The following is a 12,868-nucleotide window of genomic DNA, read 5'->3' as shown; positions in this document are numbered from 1 at the left end:
AAAGTATTTAATTTCTCCATCATAAATGAAACTCAGTTTAGCTGGATACAGGATCCTGGGTTGAAAGTTATTTTGTTTTAGGAGATTAAAGGTCGATGACCACCCTCTTCTAGCCTGAAAGGTTTCAGCAGAGAGATCTGCAGTCATTCTAATATTCTTCCCCTTGTAGGTCATGGTTTTCTTACATCTAGCTGCTTTCAAAATTTTCTCTTCCATATTAACTTTAGTGAAGTTAATTATGATGTGCCTGGGAGATGTCTTACTCAGGTTGAGTCACACTGGGGTTCTGAAACTGTCAGCTATCTGAATTTCAGAATCTCCTGGCATGTCTGGAAAGTTCTTTTTCATAATTTCATGGCAAAGAGCCTCTGTGCTTTGTGAAGCATCTTTGTCACCTTCAGGGATTCCTATAAGGCAAATATTAGTTTTCTTTGAATTATCCCAAAGTTCTCTGACAGAATGATCTGTTTTTGCTCTCCATTTCTCTTCATCTTTGAGAGCTTGGGCATACAAAAGCTTTGTCTTCAATGTCAGAGATCCTTTCACCTGCCTGCTCCATTCTATTACCAAGGGATTCTACCATATTTTTCAGGTCTTTGAGAGTTCTAATCTCTTGCCTCAATGTGTCATAATCTTTGGTCATTTTATCTTTGAAATCCTTGAATTCTTGACATCTTTTGAATAATTTGAAATTCTAATTCCCTCCTTTCCTTCATTCTGTTCATTTTATTTGATATCCAGATTCTGAACTCAATTTCTGACATCTCAGCCATCTGTTTATGGATGGAATCTTCAATTGCATCTGCCCCATCCTTCCTTGGGGGAGTTGATCTACTCTGGTTATTCAAGTTACCAGAGTTTTTCCACTGATTCTGCCCCATGCTGAATTTACACCGTTTGGAGTCCATACCAGAACTGTTCAGTCAGTGGCTACCACGGGAGAAGATGTTGGCTTCCTCTGGTTGCCCAGAGAGGCAGAGCATGTCTGTCTGGAAAAGCCTCAGGCATGTGAGCCTTATTGTTTCCGCTGCTGCGGCTGCTGCTCTTCGCCTTGGGGTACTGCTGTTCTAGTGTGGTTCCCTCTCAACTGACCATCCTCTTGTAGTTTTCGGGCCGCTGGCCGGAGGTGCCAGGAGCACATGGCTCTAGCAGGCAGTTCTGGACCTGCCCGGAGCGGGGAACTCAGCCACCACCCATGCAATGTGCACGACTCTAGCAGGTCTTAGGCAGGGGGAATGGGGATCACAGCTGCCTGGGGAATGCGTGTGGGTCTAGCAGGTCTTTGGCTGCAGGGCTGGGACTGGGATGCTTGGTCCCACAGGGGTGGGGGACACTGCTCTTGGGCCCCCCTCCATTGTCTCTGTAGGCAAGGGGGGGGGAAGGTGGACTGGAAATTCAAAATGGCAGTAAAAATGTTTGTTCAGTTTTTCTGCCTGGTAGGAGAGCGTTTGGAATCTCAGCAGGGTCCCTCTAGGGAAATAGACCCCCCCTTCTTGTACCTCTCACACGTGGGGTGAGATAATAGGTCCTCAGTTCACCACTCGCCTGTAGAAAACTTACAGGAGCAGATGAAGAGAAAACAAAGAGAAAAACACAACTTTCTTGGGAGAGGGGATGGACACTTTTCCTTTGGGATGCATTATGTATCTATAGATTGCTTTCTTGGAGTCTCAACTTGCTTCTGCAGAGGTGTTCTGTAGGTATCACTCTTCTCTCTCAGCTGGGCTCTCCATCTTCAACTTCATTGGGTATTTTCTGGACATTATTCTTCCCTCTGGACAGGAGCTTCTGTCGGATTGGAGACTGGCACCTGTCAGCCATCTTGCCCCTCCCCCCCCTTTTAAGACAAGATCTCACTTTATTTTGGGGCCTCAAAATCCTGGGCTCAAGAGATCCTCCTGCCTCAGCCTCCCATGAAGCTGGGATGACAGGTGTGCACCACCACATCTCTGTTTTTTTATGGAGGTGGAGTCTGGCTCTTGCTCAGGCTGGTCTTGAACTCCTGGCCTGAATCAATCCTCCATCTCCCAGAGTGCTAGGATTATAGGTGTGAGCCACTCTGCTTGGCTAAGAGTTTGTTCAGTTTTGACATGTCTTTTTGCAGCATAAAAAAATAAATAAAAATAGGGATGCTAACCTGAGAATTGGGGTCTACACATATGGCAGGGGAGCACACTGAATGGCTTTGCTTAGCTCAGTGGGAAAGAACCAGAACCGTTTGGGGAAACAAGCATGGTCAGCACTACAGTTCAGCTCTGAAACTTGCTTTGAGATTGTAGGTGGATGAAAATGTCTGTCACGGCAGGGTTTGGTTAGAGAAGCCACCTTCTGGTATTGAAAGATAATGCAACAAGCTAGCATTTTAAAAAATCTTAAAAAAAAAACCAACCCCTCCCACTTGCCTTGCTAGATGAGTCTTGGGGATAGTGGCGAATCTGTAGGTGACACACTGAGCCTCTACCTGTCTCTTTTGGTCTCCAGCTCCCTCCCATGTCATGGGATGCTCACTCAAGATCCAGGCACGTTGACTTTCAGGAATTGTTGAAGACGTGAGAATAGAACATGTTCTGGCTAGATCAACTTTATTAGTGGTGGACAAAAATGTTTGGAATTAGAATGAAAATGAGATAAGACAAAGGACTTGACTGTTTAATAAGCAGAGAGTGAACGAGGGAAGTCACACTCACTCAACTCCTTGGTTTCTGGCATTTCTAACAGCTACAGTGGAAGCCAGGTCTACTGCTCCCCCATCCACCTGCTCCCTGTGGGGTGTTGAACCTGGGCTCTGGGGCTGCACCCAAGCTCCTGTGAGGATTCTTTGCTGTTGCCTGGGCCATTTCAGCCCATCCTAGCTGTCCTGAGGAGGGGCTGAGTAAGTCCATCTACACTCAACCTCTGTGGCTATGCTAGTCTGCTAGGGCAGCCACAGATGAGTGGTGTAAATGATGGAAGCCTAATTCCTCATGCCCTGGAAGCTGAAAGTGTGAGATCCAGTCTTGGCAGGGCTGTTTCTCCAGAGGCTGCTCTCCATGGCTTGTACATTTGTGGCTGTCTTCTCCCGTGTCTACACGTGGTCTTCCCACCACCCTGCTCACTCCTCCTGCTGCTGTGAGCTTTCTCTCAGCCTCCTACTCTGTCACCATCCATGAGGAGTATCCTTGATCAGTTTCATGACAATTTTAATTTGTTTTTATATTCCTCACATGTAAGTGTGCAGTTTATTCTTCAGTGTCTTTTCTTTCTGGTTTTTCCAGTTTCGTCGTTGGGTTTTCGAGCTAGGTCTTAGGTTCTGCTGTCCAATTCCTTTCCATCTCTGAAAATGCTGGGCAGACACTGCCTGCATGGCACACTGAGGGCAGAGAGCACTGGGCCCACCGGCTTGTCTGTGTGTGTCAGTGTGTTGGGGGTGGAGGAGGACAGAAACTACCAGGGCAGGGGGATTTTAGTCCTAGAATCCACCAGATTTCTCTGGTTCTCTCTCTCTCTCTTTCTGGCTGGATCTCTCCCAACCTGGGTCCTCTTTGGAACACAGAGCTCATGGTTTCCAGTTCTCCGCGGCCTGCCCTTCCCAACTGCCTCACACTCGGCCACACCATTCATTTTTGTTACCTGTCTGATGTTTGGCATATCCGGGTTCTAGACCTCTGTCTTAGCCTTTGTCCCTCTTTGTCCAGGGCGTTTTCTCCCTAAACTGAATATGCTTTCTGTGGGATTTCTCACCAGTCCCCATTCCTCCCTTTAGACCATGCTCAAATATCTCTGACTTTACAAAACTATCCCTTGACACTCATTCCATTTAACTCCAAACCCCCTTGAATTTGTATGTCCTGAGCAATCAGTTTTTAAATTACACCATCTTATTTCTACTTATCTGTAACATATACTTCACATATAAATATACCATAGAAATAATGACTCAGGGAACATTGGTTACAGCAAAACTATTATGTTCGTGGTACATCATTTAAGTAAAATGGCTGAAAGTTGCCCACTGGTGATTACTACTTCTCTCCTTGTAGAGTTATTACAAAGGATAGTTTAAAGAGGATGTGGAAGTCACTTAGCTTTGCTCAGGTCTGTAACCTCCCCCCCCCCATGCTACATGTATGTTGGTGTGGGAAAGTTAATAAAACCTGCAAAAAAAAAAAAAAAAGAAAAAAGCAGTTAAGGGTCATCTATTTAAGAATTTTTTTCCTAGTCGTGATCAAGAGCTTTTAATCTACTAATTAATGAATCTTGTCATTACTTTCTATAGTAAGCATTTCCAATTTATTTGTGGCTTTTAAAATATGCCACTAATTGCAGAAGTTAAATTTTAGTATAGTTTAATGCTATGGTGTTTTTGGCAAGCTGAGAGTGGGGTTTGGTATCATTCCTTTCTCAGCATTTAAAATACCGTGTTCTCTATTTAGGCATTCCTCACTCAGATGCAATTACTAACTTGCTACTGTGTGCCATGGCTTTAAGAGTGGCTTAAGTTTTTTTGCTTTGCTACATCCAAGAACCTCAGAGAAAAAGGAGGGGCTGAGAAGGCTGGGTTATAAAAGCCTTCCTCCTCCCGTGAGCAGAGAAGGCGAGCAAGATCTCTGGGGTGTGAGAAAGGCCTGCCTGGTAAACCAGCACTTACGGTATGTCCTCAAGCCCCGCTTGTCTTCTCTCCGTGAACATTGCTGTTGCTGTCATAACTTGTAGGATTGATACAAGTTTAGTTTCTCTGGGAAGGGTGTCATTTAGTTTTTTTCTTGAAGATTTGAAACTAAAGGAAGATAAAACTTTAAATTCCTTAAAAAGACATGAGTATAAGCAAAGTGCGAGTTCAGAGGCATAGCCAGTCTTTTTCCAGATTTATTTAGACATGTAGAAATTATTCCTAGGTTTTTTAATGATTTTAAATATAATTGCAGGTTTTTGTTTTCTGATTGACAGCATTAGAAATTCCCTCAAATGAGCTTTACTAAGAAATTCACCGGTGTGTTAGGTTTGCAACTGATTTTTTAAAGCAATCTTATGTTCTCAAACCTATGTTCTCAAACAAGTTTCTCTTAAATCAAGAGTATGGGGAAACATAAATTACCGTAAAGAAATAACGCTTTCAACTAGCAAATATTCTGTGACGATAAGAGGAGAAAAGAATATTTGTATTTTTTTTCACATGCGGTGGTTACTTCCCTCCTGCTAGCTCAGCATTTGTGTTATTTAGAAGCAAGAGAGAAGCGCTAAGGGGTGGATGAATAATTAAAGGTTTTATTTCTGTTTAATTTTGAATCCATTATTCCTAATGCTGCCTTTTTTTAGTGTTAAGATTCTCGAGCTGAGTGTCAAGAAATGGTGATTCCTTAAGTCTGTTGTATATGAGCCGACACAAACACAGGAGTTTCAGCTTGGTGACATCTTGAGAGTTTAAAGAGTTTTCTTTCAAGGTTATGACTGTGGATATATAAATCTTTAAAATTTGGAAGGAAGTGGTTACCATTCCTTACTCCTTCTTTTTGTCTTGCCTAAGAATTGGTGGTATTCTCAGCACCTGTGAAGTCAGCCGAGTTCCAGGCACTCCAGCTCCCCGCCCCCCGGCCTTTCCTCTTATTCTAGGGACCCCCTTGCCACCTGTACTCTGCCTCCTGTCTTTCCCCTCTCCTCTCTGCAGTGAGCTATCTTGGCATCAATGACTCTGGGAGGTTCTTTGTCTCTTTTCCAGTTCTTACTCATCAATTCAAGTTTCAATTTGGTTGACAGAGGCAATTGGAAAACCAGGCTAATGCTTATAACAAAGCAAATCTCAGTTCTCTCTAGTGGAGGCTACGATGCGTCCTGACCCCGGGTGGTCACTGTGACTCTCCTACGCACCACTGCTGTGCTCTTGCCAAATGAGAGTGCAGAAGTTTTCTCTGGATGGGCCCTTGATGTTTGCAGCCTCTCCAAGTGTCACACTCACCACTGTAATGAATAATTGATGGAAGCGAGGAATGGAGACAGCTGAGGCTTCGTGTGCAGGCCCTTTGGAACATTCTCCTCACAACACAAACAATTTTTTCCTGTCTCATTCAGGACTACATCAGGAGAGCATCTTACTTATTCTTTTTACTATAAAGAGACTTAGAACTAGACCTCTGGTTTGAAAAGGACATCTTAGGACTGGTTTGAATATGGTGATAGGGAGACTAAAAGGCAATTTAAAAACATGCCAAATACCATTTTTGTATTAAGATGGAAGTATTCCCACTGATTTTTTTTTTCTTTTTCGTATTGAGCTCAAAATATGCAAGAGTATTCTGTTGGTAATGGGTGACTTCCAGATTATGGAAAATAATTTGTGAGCATCAATGATAAAAATAGGATTATGAACAACTTCTTCCCCCAACAAACAAAATGAGTTAATAATTCTAAATTTTGACTGTGTATTAACATGGTAAAAACAATATTCTATCCCTTCCCAAAGAGGCACTAACATGACCCAAAGTAGCTTAAAGTTTAAGGATCAGGCTTTCAGGCCACCTTGCTTAGGTCTGAATCCTTTATTCTCTACTTACCAGCTATGTGACTTTGGGAAAGTCACCTAACCTCTCTGTGCCTTGGTTTCCTCATCCTTCTAGGGGGAAAAGATAACAATTCATATAACTTATGGGAAGATTGAAAGAGCTGACGTACATGAAGAGTGCGGCACAGGCCTGGCCACATGGGCCTCACACTAGATTCAGCTGATGCTCGCTCGTTGCTGACACTGGACAGTACCCTTGGCCTGATAGGCATGTATGTTTCATGTACTAGCAGGACAAATTGTACTGTTCACAAATTCAAGTTCTGGCTAGAGAAAAACTAAGCCCAAATTCACACAATACCACGTCTTAAGCATTGATCACATGCTTGTGTTTTTAAAAGATTCGATTACAAGTTCTGAAAAGATTTTATTGCAGTCTAAGAGCAATGGGGGTCATAGGTGTTATCTGTATCACCCTGTTTGGGCCCAGAGGCCGTCCAAATGTGGTCCTGAGACCAGTACCTGGAAATCCACTAGCAATGCAGAGTCTGGAGCCCACCCCAGACCTACCCAGCACTGGAGGGGGCCCAGCATCCTGGTTCAGAGCACAGTGAGTCAGCCTGTAAAGTGAACTGGTGTTTCTCTGGGTAGGAAGCTGGAGGAACTGTTGGTTTTTAGCTTGGAATGGCCGTCCCTCCTGTCAGGTAGTGAGTATCTTCATGATCTATTGTGAAGTTTTGAAAAAGGTGAATGGTGTTTCAAGAGTCCATTTTGATTTACATTTTTATTGAGGTTACCTCCATGGTGCGTATTAGGATTCCATTAAATTTGTCAGACCTGACTGAAATTTTTGAGAGTAAGGACCGTAAATAAAAATAACTGCGTTATTAATGAAAACAGTTTGACAGAGTTAAACAAGTGCATCCTGGAATAGGCTGAGCTCTCATCTCTCAACTGAGCTTCCACCAGTTAGGCCTGCAGTGGTGACGCTTCCATGGCACTTGACTTTTGCAGTGAAGCTTCATCTTGCATTCAGGACCTCATGAGAGGCAGCCTCTAAGTTTGGTGCTGTGGCTACTGTGCCAAGGTTATTTTCCCACCATGTGAGCTGGTGTTCTTTTGGCAAAGGCATTTTCTTTTAACTTAGTATTTTGAAATAATCATAGGTTCATAGGCAATTGACAAAACAGTACAGAGACATTCCACGTACCCTTCACCCGGTTCCCCCCAGTAGTAACATTGCAGCTAACTATCACACAAGATCGACAGCAGGAAAATGATCTACAGGCTCTATTCAGATTTCCCCAGTTTTATGTGCACTCATTGATGTGTGTATAGCTTTATGCAAATTTTATCACAGGAGCCAGTTTGTATAACTACCTCCACAATCACGTAATGAAACTGTTCCATCACTAGAAAAATCCTCTTTGCTGCCCTGTAGAACCTGCCCCGCCCCCGCCCCCGTCCTCCCACCGCATCCGCCCCGACTGCAGGAGTTCCTTCGTCCCTGGCCTCTGTGTCAGGGAATGTGGGTTTGAAGTGGCTTTGGACACAGAGCAGCTTGCAGGTGATCATGTTCTCCCTTTGCTTTGGCCACTCCGAAGATTAGGGTCCAATTTCTGTGACCCTAGGACACAATTTCTGTGACCCACTAGGACCTGACAGCAGGTCTCCCATGTGGCTGGAGGGCTGCCCACCTTCCCAGTCTCTCTCCTTATTTTACCCTTTGCTCACCTTTCTCTTCGGTTCCTTTGCATCAGGTCCTAGTCTAGCAAGTCTCTTCACATCTTTGTGTACCAAGGTGAAAATAAGCATTTAAACTGAAAAACGAAATGGCTCTGGCATGTCAACTTGTTGCAGAGGGAAAGGGCTGGAAAAAAAGGCAAAAATATTTTCTGTCTCCCCAACTTTTGGGGAACTGAAACCTGCATCCCTGCCTCAGGCCAGTAGTCAGGAGGGGCAGGGAATGTCTCTTGTTCTCTGTGCCATGGGAGACGGCTGAAGGGACTCACCTGGCCCAAAGGTGGGGTGTATGGGGCAGAGGCCAGGAGACAGCTTAGCCCCTGATAGGATGATGGGTCTGAACTTTTAAAAGCTCCATGCTCCTGCTCAGAAGCAGGAATCACATTTGGGGACCATTGTCTGCCGTTTTCCTCCTTTTTCCCTCCTCCATTTTCCTCTTTCTTTCTCCGATTATCCCTCTTTTTCTGATGTGGCTTCAGGGGACAAATGCTGAAATGTCAGCAACATTCTCCACTTACTACTTAGCTCTCTTGCTCCCCCCCCCCAGCCCCAGACTCTCCTTCCCCTTCCCTGAACTTCTGAGATGTATGTGGTGGCTTCCTCCTCAGTCGCCTCCCTGAGTGTGTCTCTCTGCTGCACTCACTGTGGAGTCAGTGAGGATACAATTCCTCCATCACAATCTTTTCTATCTTAATAAACATAAATACTGCTCCATCTCCTTGCAGCACATGACAGTGGAGAGGAGAAGTCTGCACCAGCCTGGTTTTCCTCTGTAGTAGTATTGTCTGCTATATTGCTTCTGTGGGTGTATGTTTATTGTAAACGTAAGTAACCTCACCAGGATACCTCTGACCTATTCAGTTTTCCTGCCGTCACATCCAGTGGGGTTTTTGTTGTGAAGACTTAAAACTTTCCTTGGTTCTGAGAAGGAAGATTTACCTGCTGATGTTTTTTGATTGCTATGGCTTCTATATGCGGAACATTTATTTCTTCTGAGAGGCTTGTTACTTACATGGTAAATCTCCATGTTCTCCATGGCTCCACTAGCACTGGGGACAGCCAGGTGTGGTGTGAGTGACGTTTCCTGTGGGGTGGGTGACGTTAGGGCAGCACCTCATGTCCACTGCTGCAAGCTCTGCCCCCACGGCTCATGAAGCTTCTAGTCTCACCCTCCGACAGCCCTGGTGAAGCAGCTCCCTGCCCAGGGGAGGCTGGAATCAGAAGACAATAACAGCCAAAACAATAAAACCCGTTACTGGAAAGATGGAGATGGATTTGCCTGGCAAGTAACAAACAACTCTCTAAGAGAACATGGGTCTTGATCTGCAGGAGTTTTAATTACCAGCAGAAAGTGAAGAGGGTGCTAGGAATACTCTCCCAAGCAGTGTCTCCCTGAGGGAAGGTGGCCTGGGGTTTTTATGGGCTAGGAGAGAAAGAAAAAGATGTGCCAGGGCACATAGGGACACAGTTCCCCTCACACGCGTGTCGTTAGTGAGTCATGCTGGCACTAACCCAACCGAGCTGCAGCTCCTCCCTGGGGGGATTTCAGCCTGGAAATGAGTTCATCCATCGGCTGCCAAGGGCTGTCAGGGGCCGGCTGTTCATCCACCAGCCACAAGGGGGTGTCAGGGGCTGGCAGCCCCTGGCCCAGTAGAAAAGGGCCAAAGAACTGGTTGCTTGTTCAAGTTGGTTGAATTCCAGCATTTTTGGAAGCCCTGCCTTCCTATTTACCTAAAAACAACAAACTTTCTGGCGCTGGGGAAAAAACCCCAGCCAAACTTGAATTTGCTCATACAACGAGCCTATGATCTCTGTAAAAATTTTAGACCTGGTCCTTTACATTATCAAAAATCTGATGAAAATGGATATTTTTTACAGTGTTGGGGTGGGAGGAAGTCTTAGTCAAGCTGTCACCCTGTGAATGCAATGAACAGACATTCCCACAGAGCAGTGCTGCTGACACCCCCCCGTCATGCTTTGCTCCTCTCGGATCCTCCCCAGGGACTTTTGGCTGATGCTGACAGATAGAGTCCAAGGTGGCCGAGTCAGGAGTAGAAGGACTCTCACAGGGCATGGGGTATTAGTAAGGCAGAGAGGGCTAAGTGTAAACAAGTGCAGAAAATACAGAAATAAAAAGTAACATGAAGATTGAAATTATTCTCAAAGGTAAAAACACAATCTAAAAAGAATCATTTAATAATAACCTCTTGGGTTTGATTCTCATTTTACATTGACCACTGTAGTTCAGGTGGCTGATAAATACTCAGAAACAGTGAACCCAGCAGCTGGCGGGTAAGCTAACCCTGACCCTCAGGGACGCAGCAGAGAGAGGTGTGCAGGGAGAATGGGGACAGTGCCGAGCCCCGTCACTCCTCTCTGACCTTACTCTAATTTCTCCTGCAGCATTTCTGCTAAATCAGATGCCTCCAGAGCTTTGATTTGCTTTGATTTTTACATTGTGTTTTGTGGCCAACTCTCAGCACGATTTTCTATTCAAAAGATGCTCGATTCCCACAAATCAAGAGCATTGGGAATAAATGTTAAGTTCAAGGGCGTGGAGGTAGATACACCCTAAGATGTTCCCAAGGATCCCCACCTCCTGGTATCCATGCCCCGTGTTGTCCCTCCCCAAGTGAGGGTTAGACCTAGTGAGTTGCTTCTAGTCAGTAGAATATGGCAGAAGTGACCCATTGTCACTGCCATGGTTGGATAACAGGATTATGACTTTGACTTGCTAGCAGACGCCCACCCATGCCTGCTCAGCTTGCATGCCTTGGGAGAGCAAGTTGCCAAGTTGGAGAGGCCCACGTGGCAGGTGCTTTGGCCAACAGCTGGCCATTTGCTGCAGCAGCCCTTGGTGCAGCAGCCCTCAAGGATGCAAGTCCTATTAACAACTGCTTTCTTCATGAAGTCCGTGCTCTGCCTCCTCCCCACGTACACTGCTCACAACCTCTTCCTGCCTCTCACCTCCTCTTTCCACGGTCCACACTTGTGGTCCACTCTCACTAGGGCTGTTGCGTGAAGCCTGAAATTCTCTTCAGCCTTGACATTGCATCTCTGCTCTTGGGCAGACTCCTTTCTTCTCTGGAGTAAGAATCAGATGGGCCAGAGAAGACCAAAGCGCTGTGATGGGGCAGGAGAATTAACTCTGTGTCCAGGAAAGCTTTCACCCAGCCTTCCCCACGAACTCGCACTCCGCACTTCTGCCATATTCTACTGGCTAGAATGTGTTATTCCACTTAGGAGGTTACAGTACTTCCCTGCACTTTGATCTCTCCCCTCTAAAGTTTTCTTCCCCAAGGTTTAGACATGTGTCCACTTCTTTGGAGCAACTAAACCAGCCACAGGCCTTCTACTCTCCACCAGTCCTGCCTCTGTCTCTGGTGCCCCTGGGGAGAGAGAGGTCTCCATGGGGTGCCCGCCCTCTTCCACCTCCCACTTACTGACACTGCTATTGCCAAGGTCACTGTTAACTTAACCTTGCCCAGGCTCTGGATACTTTTCCAGATGCCATAAGTGAAATATTTAATTTTGGAAAATCAAAAGGAAAAGAACAAAACTAAGATCACTCACAATCCCACTCTCCGCAGATAGCGATAGGTAACATGCGATGCATTCATTTCCATCTGTCTTGAACAGCATGTGTAATGCATTTGTCTGTCCTTTGGTGATAGCTGCCCTTAGGGAAAACATGCCATGATAGTCGCTGAGTCCATTTGTAAGGGAGCTGCAGAGAGAGTGGTTGAGCCCAAGCTGATGTCTTCAAGGCCAGAACTTTTGGCCACTATGATTTCTTGGCTCCTACTTGTTTTCTACTCACAATAAATCACAATGATTTTTCTGTGTCATTAAATACACCCTCCTCACCTCTCTGTCCTCTTGCTTCTTTTGTGTGTGAATGTTCTCACATTGGTGGAGATTTAGGTCATTTCCAATTTTCCTGACTATAAATAATGCAATGAACCTCCTCTGAGTATAACTTTTTCTGAGTCTTTCACTGAGATTCTCCAAAGCCAATTCATTGGGTCTACAGTGACAACTTATAAACACTGGGATAGCTTATTGCCAAATTGCTTCACAGGAAATGAAACAGCTTAACCCCACTCTGTGCGCCTGTCCCACACCCTCATCTCAACATCCAATGCTAGCTCCTGAAAACATCTCCCCTTGGTGTTTTGTTGTTGTTGAACTCTCACTGCTTTTGTTACAGGGAGAATTAGTATGTTTTTGTGTTGACTAATGGTTTGTGTCCCCTTGTTTGCTGAATCTAGATTCCAGCTCTTTGCCCACTTTTCCAGAGGGTTTTGGGTTGGGCGAATCTGGACGTGTGGCTCCTTACTTCCCCTTGGCACATGACATATCCAGAGATCGCTCCTGGCTGGGCTTCCCTCCCGGCCTTTCCCTTGCATTCTCTTCAGAAGCATCTCCTCCTCTGCTCACCCCTGCTCTCTCTCCAGGCCCCAGGAGCTCTTTTCCCATCTCTTCCCTCAGACCTAGGACCTTACGTCCCTTCTTCCCATGCTTCTTTCATGTTCTAGCCTGAAATCCTGAAAGAACGTGTCTGGAAGATCCACACACCTATACATCGGAAATAGCCATGATGTAGGACTTTGCAGAGCATGCCTAATCTGTAATTGATTGGTAGGACTT

The sequence above is a fragment of the Otolemur garnettii genome, unplaced genomic scaffold, assembly GCF_000181295.1.
Source record: "Otolemur garnettii isolate 467f Iridium unplaced genomic scaffold, OtoGar3 scaffold00273, whole genome shotgun sequence".
Classification (NCBI taxonomy): domain Eukaryota; kingdom Metazoa; phylum Chordata; class Mammalia; order Primates; family Galagidae; genus Otolemur; species Otolemur garnettii.
The sequence above is the reverse complement of the archived record's forward strand: the minus strand, read 5'-3'. Positions refer to the sequence as shown.